This window comes from Macaca fascicularis, chromosome 9 (assembly GCF_037993035.2).
Source record: "Macaca fascicularis isolate 582-1 chromosome 9, T2T-MFA8v1.1".
Lineage (NCBI taxonomy): Eukaryota > Metazoa > Chordata > Mammalia > Primates > Cercopithecidae > Macaca > Macaca fascicularis.
In genome coordinates this window covers 84,866,980-84,885,373 of record NC_088383.1, presented here as the reverse complement: position 1 = coordinate 84,885,373, position 18,394 = coordinate 84,866,980, and the positions used below count along the sequence as shown (strand labels likewise).

The following is an 18,394-nucleotide window of genomic DNA, read 5'->3' as shown; positions in this document are numbered from 1 at the left end:
AAACTCTAACAAAATTTTTTTTTTTTCTAACAAAATTTTTGACTGGAGTATACCCATTCAGGATATGTAGACTGAGAATAGAGAATATTGCAAAATTATTCTTTCATCTGGAGAAATAAACATATGATGTAATAAAGAAAAGCTGACTATACCATATACAATTATACAGGATATGGAAAAGACCAACAGATCACTGTAGCACAATAAAGAGTTTAGAAATAGCTGTGAGCCTTTTCTTTATCTTAATATCTGATAAACATGGCATTGAAATTAATGATTGAAATATGGAAAACGGGAAAACACTCCCATATCTAAAAATTAGATACCAGAAGTAGATTTTATATAAGTGAACATTCATAATTTGTTTATAGTTTTGGATGGGAAGTCCTTTGAAAATGTCTCATAAGCCACAAAGGAAACGATGGATAATTGTAAAATATCAAAATTATATTTTTAATTGAATCAGGCACCAAAAACAAGTTTGAACTTTTTTAAAAAAGAAATACTATTTGTAACACATGTTAAAGGGTTAATATCATCAGCATCTTATATATCAATAAGAGAAAGGAAAACACCACAACAGCAAAACAAACAACATGAACAGGTATTTCCTAAAAGAAGAAAATGTCCCCTAATATATGAAAAACATATTCAGGCTTGCTAATAGTAAAAGGGATACAAACAAGATAGTAGGACACTATCCCTTCTATATCAGATTGGCAACTTTGTATGTTATCCCTGTGTGAGAGAAACTCTCATACTGTTTGTGGAATCTTAAATTGGGACTCCACTACAGTGCAATTTTTAAAAATCTATCAAAATTTTAGGAAGGCATACCCCTTGACACAGCAATTTTAATTTCAAAGCTTTGTTCCAAGAAGATAATTCAATATGTGTAACAATATGTCCATGAAGACTTCTGTTCTAGTGTTATTTATGACAATCATGAAAATTTGGAAAATAGCGTTCCTCAATAAGAAATTGATTAAGCACACATTTGTACATACATCCAACATAAGGCTACATACCGATTAAAAATTATGAGCTTGTGCATTTCCACAGGCGATTGACAACAAAATTACAAAATACCTGTATCATGGTATCTTATTTATTAAAATAAGTACATATATAATATTAAGTGTCACAATATAAAACATGTGGGCTATATTTTTACTTGATTACAGTGCAAAATATCTGGGAAAATGTTTAATTATTTACAATGGGATTTGGAGTGATTTTGTTTTCTAAAAATATTTTTACTATTTGTATTGCTTGAACTCTTTTACAATGATTCTGTTTATTTTTATGAATAAAAAGCAATAAAGCCCCTTTATCTGGTGGGGAAAATGTTGTAAGAGGGGTTACTTTGTGCATTCATAATAGTTAGAAAATATTATTATTCATGGAATCATATATGATGGCCCAGAACTGGATGACCTCCTTTTTACTCCTACAGCCTTCATTTATGGCACTTGTACAAATTATAATAATAAGGCCAGGTGCAGTGGCTCACTCCTGTAATCCCAGCACTTTGGGAGGCTGGGGGCAGATGGATCACCTGAGGTCAGGCGTTGGAGACCAGCCTGGCCAACATGGCAAAACCCCGTCCCTACAAAAAAAAAAAAAAAAAAAAAAAAAAAACAAAGGTACCAAGTGTGGTGGTGCACACCTGTAATCCCAGCTACTATGGAGGCTGAGGCACAAGAATTGCTTGAGCCTGAGAGGCCTACGTTGCAGTGAGCCGAGATTGTGCCATTGCACTCCAGTCTGGGCGACACAGTAAGACCCTGCCACACATACACACACAAAATTATAATAATAAGAGATAAAATGTGATCTTAGAGCTATCACCTTCTATTAGATTATAAACTTCTTGAAGGTAGGATTATTTCTTATTTTTTAGACTCCCATAGATCTTAACATAGGGAAGTACTCAGTAAATGCTTATTGAATTGAACCAATTATACTCTACAACCAAAAAAATCCATCATAATCTCTATACCTACACTAATAAAACTGGAATTTTCAATTATCTAAGAATTTCAAATTTATCTAGTTACAAAGAGAAAGATGTATAAATTGTTCATTTCATAAATCTCAAGAATAGTTTTACATTAATAAGATTTTCACTGATATTCTCAGAATATTGAAGAAAGATTTAAATTGTTTCAAGTTAATTAAAATGCATCTGAAAGAGCTCTAGAGTTCAAAGAATGTATAATCAAACCCCTTATACACAGAATTTCTCTCCTGTAAAAGGAGAAAAAACTAGAAATGTCTGTTTTCATCCATAACTGTCTTCAAATAGCAGAAGCTTGGTTAAGGAAAAAGAAAGATTTTTGCATGTTTCTAGGATAAAAGAAAAGCAGAAATATTTTCCTGATAATTGTCATTCTATTCCTTTTCTGTATTTTCTGTAGCATGTATTTATGTTGATTGGGAACATTTTATAATTTTGCAAATTGTCAGCATGACTCAATACAAAATAGACCAAAATAATTTTGAACACCTAACTGATAATATTTTTAAATATTCCTTGAGCTGGAACAATTAGATGTTTGAATTACTTACTCTGAATGCTAATGTATGAATACTTTTCTCCTGTTCCACATTCGTCCCTCTATATATAAACTATTTAAGTCACAGTATAATTATGGAATATGTTAGTAGAAGGAAGGCAAAGTGTTTTATCAATGCCTGTAAGCATCATTTACATTAGCATCTGTTACAGAATTGGTTTTAAATTTTATTTCTAGATCCTTAAAACCTGTGGGTTACACACATCAGTATTTTTAGACTGTAATTTCAAAGGACTAAACCCATTTTTGAACCTTTGTTTCAACATGCGTTTGAAAACATATAAAGATATGGGTATTATATTTTTCTGATTTTTTTATCTTTCTTTCTGATTTCTTTAGCTTCTTCTAGATCTGTAAGTCTTCTTGTGTATTGTTGGTTTTTCTACTTTTTTGTTTGTTTTTCCCTTAAATATACAAAGTTAGTTCTTACCTACGTTTATGTACAAGGCCTTTAACACTTGACATGTCAGTTCTGTGATATTCGGTAACAAAATACCTTTCCTGAAATATGGAATTGTGGAGACAGACCTGCCAGCATTACAATTGGCCTGTCAGTCTTTGCAAAGCAGCACCAAATATCACCCAGCCCCTGTAGATCTCTGGGCAAAAACATATCAATCCTCATAAGTGAATTCAATAGAATTCTTCTTGTCAATTACAAAGATATAATAATTTGTATTATCTCTTCACATTTATAACTTCCTTAAAGGTGAAAAATGTATTGAATCCTTGAGAGTACAAGGAATTACAAGTTTTAAAAATACACATACATACGCAATTTGAGTGTTTCAATTAATATTAAATAGATCCCAAAAGATTACTTCAGAATTTGAATTTTCAGAAATTTTGACCAAGCTAAGCTTCTGCCAGCACAACCAGAAGGAGGCTAGCTAGATGGAGCTTATCCATCCACAGGCCACCTTTGAGTCAACACAACCGGCAGTAGTATAGGAGACTGCTATAGCCAGAGGCAAGTTTTCTAAGCCTTTCCTTCTTCCTCCTTTCTTCATCCCATTTCCATTCTCCTTCTTGAAGTCATGGCCAGGATACTGGAGAGAGGGTAATGGCAGCGCATGTCTACAGTCAAGATTGTCATAGCACGGCTTTGAAATGTGGTTACGTATGGGGGGAACTGGGCAAATAAGTAAATATATCAAAAACAATGAGCTTTGTGACTGTAGAAGGGAGTTATATCTGTGGTAAGGGGGAAGACTAGAATAAACCATGTGGTGTTGGACGTATCAGTGTGAACTAAGGGTTTTAAGACAAATAGACAGATAGGTATAATAAGACATAATATAATATTTTTTCTAATTTTGTCTTCTAAGAGGGCTGGATCAATGATACCTCATTAGCAATGAGCAAACTTAGCAAACTTAAGGATTATGATTTACTTTGAGATTCTGATTACTATTATCTATGATTATATACGATGTACTATTTCATTTTCTAGTAGCTGTTGTTGTGCTTTCATTGAATCGTAAATCCAGTTTAAGACATTTCTCCAAGGAAGACAGACAAATAGCCAACAGGTATATGGGAAAAAAATGCTCGATGTCACCAGTCATCAGGGAAATGCGAATTAAAACCACACACTCGTCAGGATGGCTATTATCAAAAACAAACAAAAGACAAGGTGAAGATGTGGAGAAATTGGTACACTTGTACACTTTTGGTGGGAATGCAAAATTTCTAGCCACTATGGAAAACCGTATGGAGGTTCCTCAAAAATTAAAAATATAACTGCCATATATGATCCAGCAATCACACTTCTTAGTATTTATCAAAAAGAATTTAAATCAAGATCCCAAAGAGATGTTAGCACTCCTATGTTCACCACAGTACTATTCACAGTAGTGAAGATGTGGAAAACCCTAAATGCCCATCAACAGATAATGGATTTTAAAATGTGGTGTATACATACAATGGAACATTATTCAGCCTTTAAAAAGAAGACACTTCTGCAATATGGACAGCATGGATAAACCTTGAGGACATAGTGCTAAGTGAAATAAGCCAGTTCCAGAAGGGCAAATTCTGTATGATTTCGTTTATATCAGTTATCTAAAATAGAGGCCAGCAGGGAGAGGAAAATGGGGAGTTACTGATTAATGGACATAAGGTTTCAGTCAAGTAAAATGAATAAGCTCTAGAGATCTCCTGCACAACATTGTGCCTACAGTCAATAATGATGTATTGTAGACTTAAAAATTTGTTAAAGGGATAGATCTCACGTTGCATTCTCACCACTAAAAGTAAAATACGCCATCCAAAACAAAACAATGAGCACTCTTAGCACCCAGCTCTTGGTTTCTAAATACCGTTGTCCAATGAAAGAAACTATGGCTTCTTAAGAAATGTCTGACTTTGTGTTTGGGAAAGGAAAAAATTAGATGGGGCTGGAATATGTTATCATGACAAAAAGTGAAGAAGAATGATGGGATCTTGCCCAAAAGACACAGGATCCAGCTTGAAGGGTCTCCTACTAGCCAATGTGAACATCCAAGTAAATTATGATAGGAACAAATTGTAACTATTTGAGTAAAATACATATCCATGAAGCACTACAGTTATAAATAGGTGAATGAAAAAAAAAGATATATGAAGAGGAAGGAAGATGCATCAGTAGAATGACAACTAATAAATCCAAAAGAAACAATACAGTTACAATATTGTCATTTAGTAACCATCCCACTAATCGATTTAGGAATGAATGATCAAAGAGTGCTAAACTTGGTAGGTGTAAGTTTGGTAAGGAATCAAATATTTAAAGAGTGCCAATGTATTTTCCCATAAAATTATTATTAATTGTTTAAGTAATAAATATAATGTACTGAATAATTAATTTCACAGTTGAGAAACTTGGTAGATACCATTTTATCTAAGTAATAAACATTCATAATGTAAGTAATAGTGCAAATTATCAGTTTCCTCCTCATATACCGCATCGAGATAAACAACATGAATTCTGTGATATTCCTGTCAAAAATGCATAAATCATGAAGAAACATCAGACAAACCCAAAGAGGAAGATCCTAAAAAGTAACTGTTGTAGGGTCTTTAAAAATGTCAAGGTCAAGAAAAATAAGGAAACACTGAGAACTCTTGTAAATTGAAAGAGACTAAAGGAATATTTAAATACAACACATGCTCCTAAATTGGATATTGGACTTATAAATAATATTATTGGGATAACTGGTAAATGTTATTGCAGTAGAGAGATCATATGGCAATGTTAGATCTAAGTTAATTTTAATAGCTGTTTTCTGGTTATGTAGGAAAGTGTCATTGTACTTAAGAAATGCACATTGAAGTATGACAAGGGATGCTGCATTAGTCTGCAATTTATTTCCAGTAGTTATATGGGAGCACTATGTATTATTTCTCTAACTATATGTAAATGTGACGTTATTTCCAAAACAAATTAAACAAACAGAATTTCCGAGGTCGTGGGAATTCTAGGAATGTTCATCTGAGCTATCAGGAGAAGCTGCTTCCACACATTCTGGCTCTTGTTTTCGCTGGGTTTTATTACATAATCCTCCCCAAGGAGGCATGGTTCTTTCAGTCCTTCACCTGAAGATGAAACCCACATAAAACCCAGGATCTTCCTCTTATCGCCCTTGCATTGTAGAGGTTTTTAGTATTTACCAAATCTCATATTTCACTTTCTCATTTTTTTTTTTTGTTTTAAGAGAAATACAACAGTTGCCCCTCAAAATACTTTCAAGGAGTCAAACTTGGAAATTAAACAGAATTTTGCAGCAAAATTTTGATTAGTATGGAGCATTTTGCTTAACCAAAATTTGCTTTTGACATATGATATTTTATGAAAAATCTATTGGCACAGTTTTCTGACTGGAAAAACATTAAAAATGGAGGGGAGGGAGGGAGGAAGGGAGGGAGGAAAGAAGGAAAGAAGGAAGGAAGGAAGGAAGGAAGGAAGGAAGGAAGGAAGGAAGGAAGGAAGGAAGGAAGGAAGGAAGGAAGGAAGGGAGGGAGGGAGGGAGGGAGGGAGGGAGGGAGGGTGGGAGGGGAAAGTTTCTTTTTTAAAGGGAGATCTTTTAGTACCTCAAAATCATATAAAATCCAGTAGAAATTGCTTCACCCTTAATATAGATGCCAGAAGTTGCATTATTGAGTGATTAATATCAAGTCATTTGATTACAATTTACCTGTTCTAAAATTTCTAAACAATGAAGAATCTCATAATTAAAATGTTCTGATTAACTAGATTCCAGATTTTAAAGCAAAAGAAAATTTTGATTGTATATGGTTCTGTTGTTTGTCTGACGGTATAAAAGTTGCCAGTTTTTTATAACAATATTTAAAAGTAATCTTATTATGTGAAAGCAGATTACCCAAGTCTTTCTTTAAATCTACTTTTTGAATCCTTTATTGGCATAAAGATCTGTATGAGCTGAAAGAAAAGATATTTAAATTAATACAGTCTGCCTGGATTCCCCAGGGGAGTGATGAACTAGCGTTTTAATTACTAACAAATTTAATTATTCAATCCAGGTGTGAACCATCAAAAATTTAGAGACTCCTTTGCTTTAAGCAAGTACTTTTCATTTCTAGGAAAACATGATGCCATCAATGTCTAATCTAGAATGCAGGTTCAGAAAGCTGTCAGATGTGTACTGTGGTTACATTACTTTGTTTCAATTGTAAATTCCCAGAACATTAAATCTATCAATAGTTGACTGTAAAGACAACAACTACCACCCAAAAGTTAAGCCCTGCTGATATAGCCCACTTTAACTTTGTACCGGTCTTGGATTTACCTAAATCCTTTTGGCAAAACTGAAAAATGAAAAGTTTCCTTACTGGAAATAGATTTGCTATGTAAACAGTTATTAGAACCATATAATCTGTATCTATAACTACTGCTCCTGCGACTTTTCAAATTTAATGAAACTGTCTATTCGATACAGCTTTCTTGGATTTGCAAGGCTCTGTTAGTCCTCAAAATAATAAGGCAAGTCTCATAAAGACAGATGGCAATTGCCAAGATTACAATTACTTTTATATTGATTTTAAAAACTTTAGTAAAATACCAAAATATGTTATCTCCTGAAGAACAACTTGAAAATAAACTAGTGAAACTGAAAGTTAGGATGAGAAACACTTATTAAATCTTAATCTTGGCCATCTTTATGGCCTTAATCTCCATCTTTATCATTACAATGAATGTTTTTAGAGCTTTTATTGGGATCAGGCGAACCAGTTTGGAAATGCTTTGGTATTTATGTTTTGATTCTGTTTCTACATTTACTAAGATTTATGTAACTGTCTACCATCTAATTAGCTAGACACACCATTGCAAGTAATATATACCATGTTTAAGTAATACCATTTATATGTGCTTTTTATACATACTATCATTTATGAGTAATAAATGCACTTATCTGTTGTAATGTCTTTTGGTTTTGACTGCTTAACCAAATGTTCTAAACTATTTCTGTTATTTCAAAGCATTATATAATTTTAACCTACTTACAGTTTATTTCACTCAGAGCATGCATCCTGCCATTTTTTGCTGTATTTTGAGATAAGATTTTATGTTGAATATATGCCTCAAAAGAAAGATTAAATTACCTATAGCCATGTTTTAGCAAAGAAAAAATATTTACCATATATGAAATCTACCTAGCTTGAGTTTTGAAATCTAGACTTTTCTAATCCAAGAGAAGGACTCACTGTTTAAGGTTTTTAACCAAGAGCTGGAGAAGGACAGAATGAATTGCTGTGGCTGCAACTTACACCAGAGTCACACTATAGTGCCCTCCTGTGGAGGTTTGGTTAAAACTTCATTTTTGTGCCCATGAGAATGATTTTCAAACCAAGTGACCGAGTCATCACATTCAGAATTGCCAAAGTTCAATATAGTTTGGTCATTTTTTTTCATTTGCAACTAGACTTTAAATTCCTTTTAAAATACAAGAAACATTCACAGTGCAGAAGATTTGCAGTTCAAAATACAAATTGAGACTTGTCGGCATTTTATCTACATTTCTTATTTTATTTTAGTGGATTTTTAAGATATTTATAGGTTTATGTAATACAAAGAGTTTTCTTGTTAAAAGCATAAAGATTATAATATTGTAGAATCACAAAACAAAAAATAGCAACAAAAGTTTAGACTATACACTCATTTACATTCATCAAAAAATGTGCAAACAGTGTTTCTTTTTCAAACTGTGATACTTCCCCCCGCTTACTCCCCACCCCCAGTTAAAGAGTTAATGTTTTCTCTGAAGATAAATTAATGCTACTTATTAGTTATTTATTTCAAAATAATTTGGTTCATTTGTTTTTTCTCTCTGCCCTAAACCTCCTTTTACCCTTAATTTCAAGGATATGAAAATGTGAATTTTATCGTATGTGGCACGTGCACACTCATATATGCCCTGAGACCTCTTTACACATTTATCCTTTGTATACCTTTATAATTAAGTTTCAATGTATACAAAATTCTCAGGTCAATGGATTAGGTATTTCCTTTTGCATTTCCTCTTTTCCTCCCCAGCCCAGTGCTCCAGCACCCAAGCTTTTCTAATTTGTGACTGCCAGGGATGCCTGTTAACTACTGAAAACCTGAAGCCCACCTTCACTCTTCAATGGGATATTAAACAGGTGTTAAGAATCACAGAACCTAATTAAGACTTTATTCAAGAAGTAGGAAGGGGGAAAAAAGAAACTAAGAAGACTTAAGAGAAAAACCAGAAAGTTATATGCAGCATTTTATGTCAACAAGAAATACAATGGATTTTTGTCTCTTCACATAAATCTTTTTAAATCTGTCTCCTGAAAATGGGAAGGAGAAAACATTGGTTTTCAAAGTTTAAATGTCTGTAATTACAGACCATTAACTAACTGGCAATGTTCATAACTAAAGAAGTAAGTGGAGTGCTTTCTGTAGGAATGGCCATGATCAAAGAGATTGTAAGTAAGCTCATCCAAACTAGAAGTGTCGGATAAAATCTTAAAACAAGAACAGAAATAGGATGAGAAAATGCAGAACAGGGTGGAAGATGGTGTTCATTTCCTTTAGTAAAAATGGCTTAATTTGTGGGACCAGATTAGATAAGAAACATAACTGAGAAACTCAACCTAACCTGAAAGTAACCTTAAAATTTTAAATAAAATATGCTTAGTACTGCGCATTCTCATTGTTCTGTGTTCAAAAGAGAATTTAGAAGAATGAGATTTTTCCAAGGCCTGGAATACATAAAGTTCCATTAATGAGTGAAGGTGATATCTAAGACACCTCTTTAGAATAGTTTCAAGTCAAGAGAATAAAATTGGGAGTCAGCTAGAAAATATCCCTCAAAATGATCCAGGATGAACCCCCAAAAGCCATTTATAAAGTAAGTAAGCATCACAGGGCTCATAGTCAAAAGGGAATGTGTGGGGCTCAGAACACATCCTCTCCAGAAATCTAATTTAGTAACATCGAGAACTTGGTTTGCTCTCTTTGTAGGCTCTATGCAGATCTGAGAGCAGTTTTCTATCAATAAAATCAGATAAAGTCATTGAGGTGAAATCATCTAAGATGAGGTAGCTGGAACCCTTACATCTTTAGTCCTAGTTTCCCACCCTGGAGCAACCAAAGTTAGACAGAGGGCTACAGTCTAGTACCAATATAGCTTATTCCCCTGCCAACCTCTCTGGAGCTTCTGCTGTCCAATGGAGGTCTTGTTGAAAAAGATGAGGGCCTTGCTTTCAAGGAGTTCACCTTACAGATGTGAATGTTAGCTTTTATCTATCACCTAAGTTTATTTCAGGAATGTTTTTGTTTTAATCCTAAATTTCATTTCCCTCTCTATTTCTTCTGTCACATGAGCCATGGCAAAAATTGCTCCAAAGGCTTGATGAGAGTTGGAGAAGAGAAGAATATGTAACCAAGTCTGATAAGTGAGGGGAAGAAAGAGAGGTTTGAAGAGGTGCTCACAATTCTCACTCAGTCTTTCCTATAATTCCTTCCCATAGCAGTTCTGAAGTAATGTGGCTCAGAACCCTGACCATGTAGCTGAATCACTTGCAGTGCTTTAAAAACAAACTATGTTTGTCTAATTATCAGTGATACTGAGCTTTTTATCACATGCTTGTTGGCCAAAAGTATGCCTTCTTTTGCGAAGTATCTGTTCATGTCCTTTGCCCACTTTTTAATGGGGTTATTTATTTTTCTCTTGTAAATTTGTTTAAGTTCCTTATAGATGCTGAATATTAGACATTTGTCAGATGTATAGTTTGCAAATATGTTCTCACATTCTGTAGATTGTATGTTTACTCTGATAGTTTCTTTTGCTTGCAGAAGCTCTCAAGTTTAATTAGATCCCATTTGTCAATTTTTGCTTTTGTTGAGATTGTTTTTGGTGTCTTTGTCATGAAATCTTTGCTCATTCCTAGATCCAGGATGGTATTGCCTAGGTTGTCTTCCAGGGTTCTTATAGTTTTGGGTTTTACATTTATGTCTTTAATCCATCTTGAGTTGATTTTTATATATAGTGTAAGAAAGGGTTCCAGCTTCAATCTTCCACATGCAGCTAGCCAGTTATCCCAGCACCATTTATTTAACAGGGAATCTTTTTCCCCATTGCTTGTTTTTGTCAGCTTCATCAAAGATCGGATGGTCATAGATGTGCAGCCTTATTTCTGGGCTCTCTATTCTGTTCCATTGGTTTACGTGCCTGTTTTTATATCAATGCCATGCTGTTTTGGTTGCTGTAGCTATGTGGTATAGTTTCAAGTTGGGTAATGTGATTCCTCTAGATTTGTTCTTTCTGCTTAGGCTTGCTTTGGCTATGTAGGCTCTTTCATGGGTCCATATAAATTTCAAAATAATTTTTTCTAGTTCTGTGAAGAATGTCATTGGTAGTTTGATAAGAATAGCATTAAATATGTACATTACTTGGGGCACTATAGCCATTTTAATGATGTTGATTCTTCTTATCCATGAGCATGGGATGTTTTTCCACTTATTTGTGTGTTCTCTGATTTCTTTGAGCAGTGTTTTGTAATTCTCATTGTCGAGATCTTTCACCTCCCTCATTAGCTGTTTACCTAGGTATTTTATTGTGTTTTTGTGGTTGTTGTGAATGGGATTACCTTTCTGATTTGGCTCTCAGTTTGGTTGTTGCTGATGTGTAGGAATACTAGTGATTTTTGTACACTGATTTTGTATCCTGCAACTTTGCTGAAGTTGATTATCAGCTGAAGGAGCTTTTGCACCAAGACTATGGGGTTTTACAGATAGGGAAGAATCATGTCATATGCAAACAGAAATAGTTTGGCTTCCTCTCTTCCTATTTGGATGCCCTTAATTTCTTTCTCTTGCCTGATTGCTCCAAAGAAGACATACATGCGACCAACAAGCATATGAAGAAAAGCCCAATATCACTGATTATTAGAGAAATGGAAATCAAAACCACAATGAGATAGCATCTCACACCAGTCAGAATGGTTATTATTAAAAAGTCAAAAAATAACAGATGCTGGTGAGGTTGCAGAGAAAAGGGAACCCCTCTACACTGTTGGTGGGAGTGTAAATTAGTTCAATCATTGTGGAAAGCAGTGTGGTGATTTCTCAAAAAGCTAAAAGCAGAACTGGTAACCATTTGACCCAGCAATCCCATTACTGGGTATATACCCAGAGGAATATAAAGCATTCTACCATAAAGACACATTCACGCGAATTTTCGTTGCAGCACTATTCACAATAGCAAAGACATGGAATCAATCTAAATGCTCATCAGTGACAGACTGGATAAAGGAAATGTGGTACATATACACCATGGAATATTATGCAGCCATAAAAAAGAACAAGATCATGCCTTTTGCAGGAACATGGTCGGAGCTGAAGGCTATCATCTTTAGCAAACTAACACAGGAACAGAAAACCAAATACTACATGTTCTCTTTATAAGTGAGAACTAAATGATAAGAATTTATGAACACAAAGAAGGAAACAACAGACACTGGGGTCTACTTGAAGGGGGATGGTGGGAGGAGGGAGAGGAACAGAAAAGATAACTATTGGGTACTGAGTTAAATACATGGGTGATATAATAATATGTACAACAAACCCCTGTGTTATATGTTTATATATGTAAGAAACTTCCACATGTACCCCCAAACCTAAAACAAAAATTTTTTTAAATGATATCTGGGAAAAACAAGCAAATATCTTTGCTTATCAATTAAAGAGTATACAAAAAACAATAAATAAAATATTTTTTAAAAAAAACTACAACACCTCCCCCACCACCATTCTAATTCAATCGGTCTGGGATAGGGCTTGGCATCTCTAGTTTTTAAACGCTCTGTGGAGATTCTAACGCACAACCAATGGCTGAAAACCAGCAAATTAAATTTTGCTGCAACTGTGTATAATTTGCCAGCATACATTCATCTACCATCCACTCCCCCAAAGAGACAGAAATGGAGGCCAGTTACAGGAGCAGAAAGGTAGCAGGAGCCTAGATCCCAAAAGATTTTGTGAAAAGCAGAGCCACCATACAGGTTGGTACTGCCTACTTCTGGATTTTTATGTGAAGGCAAGATAAAATACTATCATGTCAAAGCTGCTGGAATTTTGGATTTTCTGTCACTTTAACAGCTAAATATAATACCATCTAAATATACCAATATCACTACTTTATATTGCTGGTAAACAAATATATTTTTGCTAGTAAACAAATATTATATTGCTAGTAAACAAAAATTAGCCACCTTTCATTTTTAAATAGTTAAATTCAAAACATCCTAATGATAAGTCCAGAATCACCTCTATTATAACATATTTTGTCTTCTCAAAAAAAAATTTTTCTTATAATTGTAACTAAATATTATTGTAGTCTACATTATGTCTTAACAATTATACAATAAATGTTGTAGTGGCTTGAACCTTCTTGCAAATTATGCACAGTAAAAACTATATTAAATCAAACACAGATAACTTTGAATTTCAAATACATCAACTTGGCCTGCACTAATAGTAAATTTTGGTCTATAAAAGAACAAAGACACTCATAATTTAGAGAATATTACATGGAGGCTGTTTATAAACCAGCTCTTGCTCTCTTAAGCAGAGCAGTTTGAATTTGGCAGCATTTGTTGTTTATATGCAAATGGACATTGCTAATTATAAGTGAGGTTTTTTTTTTTCTTTCTTAAGTCATTAAGGTATATCCAGAATCTCAACTTGTAACCTTTCATTAGCTCTGTCAGTTACTATACCAGTCTTTTTTAATAGGGATCTGCAACAGAACTATATTCTACGGAAAACAATTAAATGACTATTTTCTGAATTTTCTCAAGGATGGTTGCATAGCTAGTAAGATTCTAGATGCATAGGAGAGAAATTAACTCATTACAAAAGTTGATGCCTTGGGCATGAGGGATAAATTCTCTAGGAATCTTGCTTGAGAGGTTGAGAATTGCTACCACTTGAAAGTGAAGTTTTATTTAGAAATATTCTATAATTCAGACTGCTCTCAAATTTAGACTGGCTTTCCACCAAATTCATCCAAATTAAAAATATTTACTAGATATGAAAGTAGCTTTAATTCTTCAGAAATTTGAGTTCATTTTTAAAATTATATCTTTGGTAAAAGTTCTCATGTAAATGTTATAAACAGCAATTTAGATTGCAAGTTTTAAGCATGAGACTGGTATAACAGCAGTATTTTGAGCAAAGTAACTTGGCAATGTTATTACAACAGTTTGAAATGAAAAGTGATTAGGGACAGAGAGATTAATTAGAAAATTAGGAAATTGCTAAGTTATTTTTTTTAATGCTAGCATATAGCAATGGTAATGGAAAGGAATGGACTTATGTAAAATATATTGGCTGGGTGCAGTGACTCAGGCCTGTAATCCCAGCACTTTGGGAGGCTGAGGCACGAAGTCAAGAGATCGAGACCATCCTAGCTAACACAGTGAAACCCCGTCTCTACTAAAACTACAAAAAATTAGCCAGGCATGGTGGCACGCGCCTGTAGTGCCAGCTACTCGGGAGGCTGAGGCAGGAGAATCTCTTGAACCCAGAAGGCGGAGGTTGCAATGAGCAGAGATCACACCACTGCACTCCAGCCTGGGCGACAGAGCGAGACTCTATCTCAAAAAAAAAAAAAAAATTATAAAGGAAATTTAACATAGAAGTTGGTAATCACTTGGATATAAAAGACCTGAGAAGTTAAGACAAACCAAAATTTGCACACATTTGAACAACAGGATCTAAAAGAGAAATTGTGCCATTAACACAGCCATTAACATAATTTGAAGCCAAATTTTCATAATAATAGTAAGAGATGTGAATACAAGTTTAGTTTTAAATACATTAAGTTTAATGTAATATTAGAATGACAAAATATAAACTTCCAACAAACAGATAGGACTGGATATGTATATTAGGTCATTGACTCAACTGGGAGAGGGAACTCTTGTGTAATAATCTATACCTATCTTTGTGTAGATACAGCTTCTCATACCATAAACTGTGACATCATGATAGAAAGGTGCCAGGTTCTGCCATATTGCAGTGTGACTGTGTGTCCTTTGCGGCCAGGCTTTGGACATGTGTGAGTAATGGAGGGGAAACCAGGTTTGAAATGTATGGAGCAAGCAGCAAGCCTACGGGATATTCATCTAAACATCAGCTGTGTAAAAAGCTATTCAAGTCTTGCCATGAGTTAAGTGACATTTTAAGAACTCTAAAATATATTTTTGAAGACTTGGAATAAAAACCGAAGTGCAAATGAAATGCAAACATTTTATTCAGTAAATTTTGAATATACCATTTTAACTGCAATTTGGGCAGACTTTTGGAATGTTTTAGTTCAACAAGTGAGAAATTACAACTTCGGATTTGGAATTATATGCAGAGTACCTTCTTTTGTCATCTTTAAATTGACTTATTTACTGAGAACCGAGAAAAAAATTAAAATATAGCGGAATGTGAAACAAGAGCAATATAAATGAGCAATGAAATCAATAGAAATTAATTTAACATCAAGAAGTAAATCATAACCCCCCAAAATTGAGGTCATAACTAAAGTAGGAATCCAATACGAGGGCTGGGCGCAGTGACTCACGCCCGTAATCCCAACAATTTGGGAGGCCAAGGCGGGAGGATCATTTGAGGTCAGGAGTTCGAGACCAGCCCGATCAACACGGTGAAATCCCATCTCTACTAAAAATAGAAAAATTAGATGGGTGTGGTGTGCACCTGTAATCCCAGCTACTCAGGAGGCTGAGGCAGGAGAATTGCTTGAACCCGGGAGGCAGAGGTTGCAGTGAGCCAAGATCGCACCATTGCGCTCCAGCCTGGTTGACAAGAGTGAGACTCCATCTCAAAGAAAAAAACAAAATAATAAAATAAGATAAATAACAATAAATTTCAAAAATCCAATAAAAGGAAGAAATACATTTTAAATGGAAGCAGTGAATAAGTTTCTACACTGCTTATTATTAATTGCTAACGCAATTAATAGAAGTGAATAATATGACAACATTAAAAATAGATTTAAGCTTCTTGCATTTTTACCAAAAAAAAACCTTGTATTGATTAAGGTAGCATAAATTGTACAATATGACTTTACAAGGAGGGCAACAACACAACTCGGTTAATGAGTGCCACCTATTTAAGGAGTAAAGAGTATTTTAAATTGTTTCCTGCATAAAATAACCTGAAAAGAAGCTTAAATCTTGTAGTTAATGTATGAAGAAAACTTGCTAAATGTTTTCTGAAATTGGACATCAATGCTAAAATCTACAGGATGTTACCAAAAATAAATTGTGAGGCTGAAGTTTTCCTAAACTATTAATAACTTAAAAACATATCCTTTAGCCAAGCTAGAAGAAAGACTAATTTTTCTATTTTTTTTAAGGAAAATAATATCCTAATATTGTTGTACCTGAATGGCAGATTAGAATATGAAGCCCAAAAAAGTAGGGTAAAGTGTATTATTGAGATAGGTTAAGCACTTAATTGTTAAATTTAATTTTTAATTTTGTGCTATTTTTGGAATTTGTTAGCTTTTTAATAAAAGTAATTTGTTGTTCTTTTATTATTCTGTATACCCACTTCTGTGAATTCTATAGATTCACTTCTGTACCTAATTTTGTGTCCTGATTTAGCTTCAGGCTTCACAAAATCTTCTCTGGCTGCTGTTTGTACATGTTTCTTATCAAATGTGGGGAAGCAGGGAGACCAGGTAGAAGGTAATGGCTGTGGTCTGAGTCACATGGAACAGAATGGTGGCATGGAAGGTAGAGAGAAGTCTATTTCAGTTTCATTTCAGAGCATATATGACAGGACTTGTCAAAGAATTGGGTGCAAAGAGTGAGCGAAAGGGAGGAATTAAGAATACCTTCCAGGATTTAGTTTGAGTAGCTGAAAGACTGGGGAGGAGACAGGGCTAAGGGAAGAAAAACAGCTTCTTTGCCCTGGACATTGAGTTTGTCATGTTTTCTCCATGCTGCCTAATGTATTGTACTTTATAGTGCCACCCACATTAGACTATAAACTCAAAGAGGGCAAGAACTGACTGCTTTTGACACTCATGACATAAGATTTCTATTCAGTTGAATTTAACATGTGTTGCACCAACTATATGCAAGATGCTCCACCAGAACTAGATTCAAATCCTTTGACTCAAACTCAAGCTACAAAGAAAAAAAAGACAAGTGGATAAGAGCCCAGATTTGGAATGAGATAGACCAGACTTAGCACCTTAGTTCTGTCACCTGCTAATTGTGGGACCTTGGAACAGTAACATCACCTCTCAGAGCTTCTTGTTCCTTGTCTAAAAATGAGAATGATTATCCCTGTCTTATAGGATTATCACAAAGTAAAAATAAAACAATGTGTGCAAAATTCTTATTACAGTGCCCAGCATACATTAGCACTCAATAAATGGTAGGATGTACTTGCATTTGGTTTTCCTGCCAATACAGACAATATCTATAGCACAGACATCACAAAATCAGTGTACTAGAAAATGCTGAGAGAGAAGTTATTTTTTTTTTCAGCATAAGAACATATCTTAAATAATTTCAGGAGAAGATAATAGGTTTCTGTATTCTTCTAGTCCAGAAAAGGAGGAAGGGGACTAAAAGGCACCATGAGCAAAAATAGAATGAATTTACCCAATTCTTTACTGCACTATTTAACCTCTGCTTTCTTAATCATATGCACAGCAGGGGAAAGGATGTGCTAAAACAATTCATGTGTCATGAACAAAGCAGCCGCAGATTTTAGCTCAAAAATCACACTAGGAAAACCACCAGTTGGAAGTAAAGTAATAAGACCAAATTTATTTTTTTAATTGAGTCTTGAGTTACAAGCAACCCTTTAATTACATTAATCAAGCAGGCTTCCTCTCAACAAATGATGAGGGAAATACATTGTCTTAACTTTTGCTAAACTTGTTTTTTAAATAGCTGGATATTATTTGGACATATGGAAAATAAATCCCTTGATTTCTTTTTTATTTTTTTCTCCATCTTTCAATGTAGCCATAGCAAAAGACAAACAGATACTTACTTCTAGGCATGACTTACTCTGAAAGATTGTAAATCACATTTTAAATTTAAAACACTTACATTTCAATATTTAAAGCATTAGCACTCGACTAAATTTCACTTTAATTTTCCTTTCCATTTTTCTAATTTTTGCATTTTTAAATATGTTTCTAAGAAAGTTGGCTCTACCAAATCAGCAGGTCATTTCTCCCATTTAACGGGTGGAAAACCCAAGGCTTGTAGGAGATTAGATGATTTGCCCAGAGGTCTTGTAGTTACAAAAT

The 18,394-nt window shown here is 34.2% G+C and overlaps 1 protein-coding gene and 1 long non-coding RNA gene across 3 annotated transcripts in view; one reads left to right on the top strand and one right to left on the bottom strand.

Annotated features, from left to right (window-relative positions):
- Nucleotides 1-18,394, bottom strand: part of LOC102119175 (uncharacterized) — a 149,629-nt gene that overhangs the window by 41,673 nt on the left and 89,562 nt on the right. The window lies entirely within an intron of this gene.
- Nucleotides 1-18,394, top strand: part of CABCOCO1 (ciliary associated calcium binding coiled-coil 1) — a 105,102-nt gene that overhangs the window by 63,159 nt on the left and 23,549 nt on the right. The window lies entirely within an intron of this gene.